The sequence below is a fragment of the Belonocnema kinseyi genome, chromosome 10 (genome assembly GCF_010883055.1).
Source record: "Belonocnema kinseyi isolate 2016_QV_RU_SX_M_011 chromosome 10, B_treatae_v1, whole genome shotgun sequence".
Taxonomy (NCBI): domain Eukaryota; kingdom Metazoa; phylum Arthropoda; class Insecta; order Hymenoptera; family Cynipidae; genus Belonocnema; species Belonocnema kinseyi.
Window position 1 is genome coordinate 79,797,225 of NC_046666.1, and position 11,142 is coordinate 79,808,366.

Here is an 11,142-nt window from a genome sequence, read left to right on the forward strand (position 1 = left end):
TAATTTGTATATATAAAATGAAATAATGTTTCTTAATTTATGAAAGTACTTTATAGAAGGACAAGAAATTTCTTAATGGTACAAGCTTTTAGGAAAGTTATAATTACCACTAAAAAAATCCAACTCTTAAAGAAAATTAAACTGTACTTTGAGTTTTAAAAATGGTATAATAATTATTTTACAATACGATTCCAAATCGGTTAAAAATTAAACAATTTACAGATTTTACCGTTGAAAAGTCTGAATGAGAAAGTAAACAATTTTTAACTGAATCGTTTGAAATAGAAAGCCTTAAATTTTGAAAATTTCAAAGTGCAGCATTTAAACTTTTAACGTTTCAATTGTTAAGAGTAAACATTTGTGTAGGTCTTATGGTGTTCATTAATTAAAAGATTAAAATGAAATTACTTGAAAGTTCGTTTATTGAAATTCTGACGTTACAGCTCACACTGCGTACCTTTTTCAAAGAATCTAAATAAATAATATATAAATAACGACCTTTTCTTTAAAATATTTACAAACAAATATTTTTTAAGTAAAAGAAATAAAAATGACCTGTGCTTTTGTCTGGTAAAAAAAAACAAGAATATTTAATTTTGGAGTGAAATATCTGTCAATAGTTTAATGTCGATTTTTAAAAGTAATAATGACGTATACCACCAAATTAAATTGAAACATACAAAAAACATATAATAAAAAAGCCTCATAAAAATTGAAATGGCTTTTTTACGAAACTACGAGTACATCTTAATTGACGGAAAAATCCTTACAATGTTTTTGGACAACGACGAACATTTAAAGGAATTTAAAGGAACCGCGAATGAGGAAAGCGTGCCAAAGTAACTGTAATTTTAACTTGGTTTTGTTTATTTAATAATATTTTGATATATTTTGTTGACCTTCATGACTTCTGTCTGTAAGTTAATCGAAATATTGTGATATTTGTTTAGGAAAATGGTTTCTATCATGCGTCTTTTATATGTATTTTTTTGTCTAGCAAGAATTTTAATATAGTTAAAATCCAAATAATGGTTTCCGTTCCAAGAATGTTGTGAAAGACCTGTATTTAAATTTCCAAATCTACAATCTGTTTTATGTTTCGAAACTCTATTTTTTAATCTTCTACCAGTTTCACCAGTATACACTTTTTAACAACAATTACATTCAATGAGATATAAAATTCCAGACAAATTTTCGGTACTATTATTATCTTTTTGATTAAGTAAAATTTTGTTAAGAGAGTTTTAATTACTAAAATAAACATCTATGTTCAATTTTTTAACGATCTTCGCAACCTTTTAGAGAGTCCTTGAGCATTCGGTAAGTTCTTTTTCTTACTGGAAGCATTGTAAATTTCATGAATTCGTTTTGGAATAATACTATTTACCAAAGGAAGCGGATAATTATTTTGAACTAAAGTAATTTTAATTTCATCTAAACTTTCTTTCCTGTAGCAAATATCACTGAATTTTATGCATCTATCGATTCAACCTTTTATTGGGCCGGCCTTTTGACAATATAAATGATGGGAATTGAAATTAAGATATTTACCAGACCATGATACTTTTTTAAACCAATTGGTAATTAACTTATCTTCAGTTATTTTGATAATTTGTTAATCAAGGTAATTTATTGAATTATTATTTTCAAGTTCAAATGTGAACTGTATGGAATTTTCAATGCTGTTGAAAGAATTTCTGAAATCTATCATTTTTTCAGTATGAACAATAGCTAAAGTAGCATCAACATACCTTGTATATAAAATAGATTTAAAATTCAGTTTGTTTGAAGCTCTTTTTTAAACATCTTCCAAAACCAAATTTCAAACTATAGGAGACAGTAGTGAACCCATAGGACAACCATTTCAGTGTTTATAATATTTTCCATTAAAAAAGAAAAACATGTTATTAAAAACAGTTCTAGTAGCAACTAAGAATTGATTTTTTATATTTTAGTTAGAATTTTATTTTGTATTAGTTTTTCTTCGATGCAGTCTAATGCTAGATCTAATGGAATGTTATCAAACATTGAAAAAATGTTACATGAAATTAAGGAATGTGTTGAAGAAACTTCAATTTTATTTCAAGTATCTTTTAAATCCCAGCTATTTAAAAAAATCATTCTGTGTTACTTGAAACTGGTTTTAAAACATTAGAAATATATTTAACTAAGTTATAAGTAGGAGAAACAATTGTGGAAAAAATTAATCTCCATTTCAAATCTGGTTTGTGCACCTTTGGAAGAGAATAAGCTTTAACTACAGTACTATTATGTATTTTTAATTTATATTTATATAATATTATTTATATTTCATTTGAATATTTATTGATTGCAATTGTTATTGTAAAGTTAAGTAATAATTGCAAGTTAATTATTTTAAACGACCAAAATTGAAAAAATACATTTAATTTTTTTATTTAATTTCTTTCCAATTTCGAGAGAAATTTTTTTAGTTTTACATATTTAATGTATAGAAAAATGTGAAGTATTGTATTCTTAACATTTTTATCAACCTCCAAATGAGAAAATTCCAATTTTTGTTAAATTGGCCGTACATTTTATATTTGTAAAGTGTTTATTCAGTTGAAAGAGATACAATTTTTTTTTAATTGGAAGAGGCCATTTTTTACGTTCAGGATTTTTATTGTGTTTAAAAAAAGAAATTTTGTTTTTTCTTCTAAATTAGAAGAGGGTAATTAAAAAAAGTATAATGTTATTGATTTGGAGGAGGGGAAGTGTTGATTTTCATTTTTTTTTCTGAATTTAGAAGAGGGATATTTTTTATTGTTATGATTGTTATAGAACTGGAAGGAAGAAAATTCGTTTTTAAAAGTTTTTCCTAATAGGAATAGGCACTCTATTTTGGATATAGTTAGATGATGTATTTTTTTAAAGATATCGTTTTTTAATTGACCCGACTATTATAACAGTATAGACAATTTTTAATTAGCATTAAGGTCGATCGTATTTATTTGTTTTGTGTTCTGCAATTAGTTTAAAAGGCAGTAATTTATTTTTTATTAAAAATACAAATAAGAGATTTCATCTTTTATACCGGGCTGCCTCACTGGACTTATCAGTAAAGCTATGTGAATCAGTCTTACCCTATACATTTTGATTCATCTAAATTCATTGCAATGTATATTTTCCAAAGAAATTTTTATTTAGAATGTTTTTATTGACTTGGAAGAGGGACATGTTTCATTTCTTACTATTTTCATTAATGCGAGTTGAAATGGAAGTTTAGTTTTAGATTAGAGAATTCAAAACGATAGAGCTGATTCATTTCTTTAAACCAGAGATCTTTGGACTATTCAATGTGGAAGGCTCAAGTTTTGCAGAAGTATCACTTTGCCCAAAGAACATCAGACCTATGCCCTAATTGAGGTCTCATTTAAGGCTCATTTAATACCCAAAAGCCAAAATTTGGGCTCTGCATTTTTTCACAAAAATGCATGGTACTGGCAGCTTTACGTAAAGCTATCAGTACCATGGTAGAAATATTAGTTATATCAATTTTTTTCTTTCACAGGAATTGAGGGCTCATTGAAGGCTCTTGCATGAGTCACAGCGCAATTTTTCAAAAACAACGCCTATCATAACAAAAAATAACCTGAAAAATAAATATGCACTAATCAAAAAATTGAATACACCAGAATTGAAGGCTCATTTTAGGCTCTCTAACGACCCCAAGATCAATTTTCTAAAAACCATCCCTTGACATTAAAAAACTACTCCTTACTTAAAAGGGCTAATAAAGTCCACTAAATATGCACTAATCATAAAACTGAATACGTCAGAATTCATGGCTAATTTTAGGATCTCTAACGCCCCCAAAATCAATTTTCTAAAACCAACCCTTAACATTAAAAAAACTACACCTTACTTAAATGTGCTGATAAAGTGCACTAAATATGCACTCATCCTAAAACTGAGTACATCAGAATTAAAGGATCTTGATGACCCTTGGCGCAGTTTTTTAAAAACAACTCCTATCATAAATAAACTATCCTAAAAATTAAATATGCACTAAACTGAAAATTGAGTCCACCAGAATTGTAGGCTCATTTTAGGCTCTCCATCGCCCCCAAAATCAATTTTCGAAAAACCATCCCTTGACATTAAAAAGCTACCCCTTACTTGAAAGAGCTGATAAAGTGCACTAAATATGCACTAACCATAAGACTAAGTGCTTTTGAATTGAAGGCTCATGGAACGCTTTTGTATGATCCAAGCCTTCTTTCTTTCTCCACTTAAGGAGATTTATTAGAATAAGAAAACGCGTACAAGTTTCAGGCCGAACGGTTGAATATTTTTCAAAAAATTGTTTCTATTTTTTTAACAATCAAAAACGTAAGTGCAATAGCTCATGTGCCATTGGCAAAACGTTCGAGGTAGTTACTCCACGACAAGTCGAATCAATCGGAACGAATGACCCTTTACAGTTAGGATATTAGGGCCAGTTACAAAATTATAATTGTCAAGACATAGCTTAATTCAATTTTAATTAGCTGAATTAATTAATTCATATAATTAGAAGAGAGTGAACAAAATTCATGCAAATCGGTTAATATTTGCAGTATTATCGGAAATGTACATGTGCATACCAAAGTATAGCAGCTGCGCTAAAAAATTAGTACTACTCCCTAATTCTGAATTATTAGTAATAAATTAAAAAACACTGTTTCACTTAGGAGGTCTTAGTAATTTGAATACGAAGCCTTATCAAATAAATTAGCAGTCTTCTACTGAAGATTTTAAGAAATGCTTACTGAAGCAATTATTAAACGACTTTCCAATCCTTCAATAGTACAAAACTATACCTGTGAAATATTTATTTGTTGGTTCATAAACATTATAATTTTTAGCTTTTGCACTTTTAACTAAGGGGTAGTTTTCGAAATTCAAGGGATGGATTTGGAAAATTGATTTTGGGGGTGTTCGAGAGCCTAAAATTAGCCTTCAGTTATGGTGTACTCAATTTTCAGATAAGTGCATATTTAATTTTTAGGGTAATTTTTATGATAGTAGTTGTTTTTGAAAAATTGCGCCATGGTTCATGCAAGAGCCTTCAATGAACCTTCAATGCTGATGTACTCAGTTTTATTCTTAGTGCATATTTAGTGCACTTTATCAGCACTTTTAAGTAAGGGGTAGTTTCTTAATGTCAAGGGATAGTTTTAGAAAATTGATTTTGATGGTGTTGGAGAGCCTAAAAGAAGCCTTCAATTCTGATCTACTCAATTCTCAGATTATTGCACATTTTATCTTTAGGGTAGTTTTTTATGATAGGAGTTGTTTTTGAATAATTGCGCCGTGGGTCATGCAAGAGACTCCAGTGAGCTTTCAATTCTGAGGTACTCAGTTTTATGTTTACTGCATATTTAGTGCACTTTATCATCACTTTTAAGGAAGGGGTAGTTTTTTAATGTCAAGGGATGGTTTTGGAAAATTGATTTCGGAGTTCGTTGGAGAGCCTAAAATGAGCTCTCAATATTCTGGTGTAGTCAATTTTCAGATTGGTGCATATTTAATTTGTAGAATAGTTTATTTATGATCCGGGGTTTTTTTTTTGAAGAATGTTGCTTTGGTCAAAAAAGAGACTTTAATGAGCTTTCAATACTGATGTACTCAGTTTTATGATTAGTGCATATTTGTTGCACTTTATTAGTACTTTTAAGTAAGGGGTAGTTTTTAAATGTCAAGGGATGGTTTTAGAAAAATTATTTTGGGGGTGTTGGAGAGCCTGAAATAAGCATTCAATTCTGGTATACTTAATTTTCAGATTAGTGCATATTTCATTTTTATAGTAGTTTATTTATGATAGGGGTTTCTTTGGAAAAATTGCGCCGTGGGTCATACAAGAGCCTTCAATGAGACCTTAATTCTGATATACTTAGTTTTATAATCAGTACATATTTAGTGCACGTTATTAGCATTTTTAAGTAAGGGGTAGTTGTTTAATATCAAGGGATGGTTTTGGAAAATTAATTTTGGGGGCGTTGGAGAGCTTTAAATGAGCCTTCAATTCCTGTGACTGAAGAGATTTGATATTACAAATATTTCTACCATGATACTGCTAGCTTTACGTTAAGCTGGCAGTACCATGCATTTTTTTGAAAAAATGCAGAGCCCAAAATTTGGCTTTTTGTATTAAACAAGCCTTAAATGAGCCCTCAATTATGGCATAGATCTGATCTTTTTGGGGCGAAGCGGTACATCCAGCTTTACCCACCTAACCTTTGGGCGTTTTTAGTGTAGTCTTTTAGAATTCTCGCAAATCCCGATTGCAGATATTTCTGCGGCTCTTATTTTAATACGCATTCTTATTTAGGAATGCTAAAATTTTGTACATTTCTGACAACTTATGTTACTTAAAATACTTACTTTGGCAATATTTGTCACAAGTTTTCAAACAGTAAAGAAGACTTTTTCTAAACATGAATAATAATTTTTGCTCGCTCAAGTTTATATTATAAATTCTTATATTTTATTTCAATTATACATATAGAATGAACCAAATATTGATATCAAAATTAAAAAAAAATGTTTAAGACTGGACATTATTAAATAGAACGCCTGGGATTGTGAAAATTCCAAAGAGGTCAAAACTTTTAGCGTTACAATCTTAATTGTTTTTACTTCGAAAATTTTTAATTTTCAAGTGAAATAGTTCAATTTTGATGTACAACTTGCAATTTAACACTTAGTACCCAATTTACAACAAAAATTTTAATAATTTAAATTTATTTTTTTCCTAAGAGAAATATTCAAAAGATTCAAAATTAATGTAAATCTTAAAATGATTTTAAATTACATACAAATATTTACATTTTCTCAGACTTGGAACAAAAAATTTAGTATCCTTTTAGGAATTGTGAAAGGTTTTATAAGGATGACAAGAAGTTTTTACGATTCCTAGGAAAATTGACAATTTTATTTTGAAAAATTAATCTTAGAAGAATATTTAAAAAGATTTTGTAAAATTTTTAACATTTTTAATGAAGAATCCGGGATATTTTAAGGGAATTTTTATAATTTTGCAGGGTTTAAAAAATATATACAAAAAATTTAAATCATCGAAAAAAGTGTACATTTTTGATGATTTTGAAATAAATTTTTACAATATTTAAGGAGCTTGGAAGGTCTTAAGATAATAAGCACTTTTTGTTTATATTCTTGGGGAAATTTCGTATTATTTTTCATTTTGGAAAAATAATTTTAAGAAATTATACAACTAACGCGTGAACAAAAATAACTACAAACTTATAAAAGAAGTCTACTGCCGGCGTCCGCTGGTACACGCGCACTGGTGCAGTGGCACGAAACGTTCGGTAAAATTCGAGATTGCTCGTAAATACTCGCAAACATAATAAATCAGCACTTTTCGAAAAATCGATAGTTGAGTTTTAATTTCTATAACAGGCCGCAGGTTTCAGGCATTTTCAAATTTGCAATGTCAATTTTTCCAATTATATTTTACAGGTTGTAATATTCACTTTCTTGCTTACTGAAACTTTTTTTAAACAAGTAAGTACTTTTTAGTACTCATAATCTTTCAAATACAGATTCATAACATTTCGTATTCAAAAGACTAATTTTTCGACTGAAGCTTATTAAAGACTATTATGGAAATGTCAAATTTCAGTACTTTAATATGAATAACTCGACTAGTTCAAAATTTTCTTGGGAAAATAAGACCTTTTCCTTTATTTTCCCTGATCAAAAAACTACTGAAAAAAACGTTTAAAACATAAATTTTTATCATGCTACTGGAAGTGATGCATCATTTTTATAAAGTGAGAAGTTTCAATAATTCGCTTCTCTGTTGACTTTAAGCTTCTTTTAAAAAATAAATAACATACTTCTAAAACATTAATTTTAATTATGCCGCCCAATATTTTGCCTTTCCAAAATTCATGGTAAGTGCAAATAATTTTCAACTTCGGTGGAATTTGGCGTATTTATCAAAATACATAAGAGTTGGTCGTCAATATGAGAGCTAGTCTGTTGAAATCTCTCATAGCAAAAATACCAAAAAGTGTTATGAAATTTAGATTTTAATCATGCGACAGGAAGTAATCCATTATTTCCTGAAAATAGTGAGAACTTTCAATCATTTCCAACTTTTCTGATCTTTACACTTAAGAAAAGCATTATTTTCTGAAAGTCGTGAGAATGATCAATAACACAGTCACACAAAAAAATAATATTTTTCCAGGTCAGAAAGTCAGACCATGTTTACTATATGTTTTGGGGATCAATGATTCCGAATCCGAGGCCCAAAAAGCCCCAGCACGTCAGGTTCTGAAATGACCTTTAAAAAACCTCGTAAACATTTTTTTTCGAGTCCGGAGCTCAGACCATGTTGATTATATGATTTTGGGGTCGCTGAATCCTCATCCGAGGTCCAAAATCCCCAGCACGTTAGGATTCTGGCATAACCTTAAAAAACCTCATTAAATAGTACATTGTGTATCAAAGACGTAAAGACGGTTATTTTGACAAATGTGAATTTGCAACGCGAGCGATCTGAGGGTGGCACTCACGCGAGAAAATAGCCCTATTCCCTTGATACACTATACCTTTTTCATAACACATGCATAGAAAATTTGACTTTCGATGCCCCCGTAGCGGGTCGATAGTTGTGTTTTCAACCCTAGACTAGAAAGTAGAAACAGGCGACTGCGAAAGTAACTTCACGCCGTAACCGGTATCGAAAGTATTATACATTCTACTTTATCTGCAGTTGATTGCAGCCATTCTCCCTCTTATCGAACCTCGTTTCGAGAATCGTTTCATTCTAACCTATATCTGTCACTGTCTACGTATCTACAAAGAATAACAACTTTGATGAGATGCAAAGAAGTTTCAGGCATCTCAAGTCAAATTTTCGATAAATATTTTATGAAAAAGTGTATGCGCAAGTCGGGGCGAGGCAACAATTTCACTCGTGTGATATCTGCCCTCGCTTCGCTCGGGCAGTTAACTTCTCTCTCATGCAATTGTTGCCTTTCGCCCCTTGTTGCGCAATATACTATTGTACTACCCTCCTTGAAAAGAAGTATGTGAAGCAAATAAAGTATCTTTGGTGTTCTAGATAATTTTAAATTATAATTGAATGGAAGAATTGGCGTACTTAGCAGAAGGGAGTCTGTGGGATACAGTGATGTAAATTTTTTGAAGATAAATATAATTTTCTTTATCAGGCGTAAACTTTCATGTGGCGGGCGTAAAGCTTCATGACAGACGCTCTCAAAAAACGCGTACACTTTGGCACCCTTTTTGGCTTTTTCTCTATCCATCATATGCTGCAAGACGTAAATATTCCCAATAGTACTCCTTCTTTTCCTGAAGCCCGCCTGCATCTCCGGTAATATTCCTTTCCCCTCAATATCCTTCCGCAGCCTATCTGCCAACACCATCGCGTATATTTTGTATGCCGTATTTATTAGAGTAATTCCTTTATAATTTTCCTGCCTCTCCCTATCCCCTTTTTTATACAGTAGTACAGATATGTCCAAGCTGGAGAAATTCCCGCCAGCCACACATGTTTTGCGCTAACCACTATTTCCGCTGGAGAGCGAGAGTGGTGGTAGACGCGTGCTTAACACTCTCCTCTCAGACCCAAGCAGCACCGCAGATATGAAATATCTAACACGGTGCTTGGGGCGACTAACGTTTCAATATCTAAGATTTAAGACTTTAAGCCGCGGTTTAGGTTGGCGTTTACAGTTTTTACCGTCCAACTACCTGCGTATCATCAAGGCAGATAATATTTTGAGGGAGCATATTTTGTTATACAGCATTCAGGTGTATTTTGCTGTAGGAATGCTGTAAAAAAAGTTAAAGTTTTAAGGTAAGTGATGATGAGAAGAACGTTAAAAGTTTGCAGGCATAAATACTTTTCACAATTCTCCTTTGAATTATATTATCTGAAAACAAATGTAAACATGCTGAAATAAAATAATTAAAATTCTAGTCACCATTACAAATTTATATTGGAAAGTTAGTCGCCCAAAGCACCCTAACAGATATTTCGTATCTGCGGTGCTGCTTGGGTAGAAGAGGAGGGCATCTAGGCACGCGTCTACCACCACTCTCGCTCTCCAGCCGAAATAGTGGTAAGCGCAAAACATGTGTGACTGGAGGGAATTTCTTTAGCTTGGGCATGTCTGCAGTAGTACGGTCAACTCCTCTCTCCACCCTTTTGGGAATCCCTTCCCCTTCACATATTGTTCACTGCCCCCTTCAGCCTCTTCCTTACATCTTATGTGCCAAACAGCCACGCTTCGTTCTCTACCCAGTCCAGCCTTGCTGCCTTAGACTTTTTGAACTTCCTTATCTGCTTCTATATCTCCTCGTCATTTAGTTTCTCTTCATATACATCCCTCGTTCTTCTAATCCCCTTATCCCTCTTTAGTGTATCTGATCCCTGAAATGAATCTTCAAACATTTCCCTCAACTTCTCACTCCCTATCTTCTCACTTATCCCCATTCTACCTTTCCTAAACCTATTAATTATTATTCACACTTCCCCTTCTGTGTTAATACTTCTCAACTCCCCTTCCAGCTCTTTTTCATTGTTCCTGCTCTTTCTTCTTATACATCACCCTAAACTCCTTCCTCATTTCTACGTACTTCTCCCTTTTCGCAGTTCTTTCCCTCCACTTTTTATCCTTCCTTTTCACCTTTCTCTTCATCATTTTATATATTCCCCATCCTACCACGACTTCACGATTCATTTTTTTCCTCTTCCTAAATACCTTCTTTTGCACACACACTTCCACTTTCTCTTTCAGATCCTTCGATATCTCTTTCAATAACGAACCTTCTTCTTAACCCTGCCTTCCGCCACCCTCCCCCTATCCACAAACTAAATTCTGATAATCTGGTTCCACCCTCCCTTTCACTGCCAATTTCTCTATTTCATCCGACCCTTGCATATTCATGACCACATAGTCTATCACCGATATTCCTATCTTACTCACATAGCGTATTTTCCCTCTTCGCCCCTTGTTACCATACCATTCGCTACCGCCCAGCCTCTGTCTTGCATTCAGTCTCTTAGAATCTCCCCGTCTTTATTTATTATCTTATCCTTCAATTTACTTTCAAAGCTCTCCTCTTCCCAGTACAGGC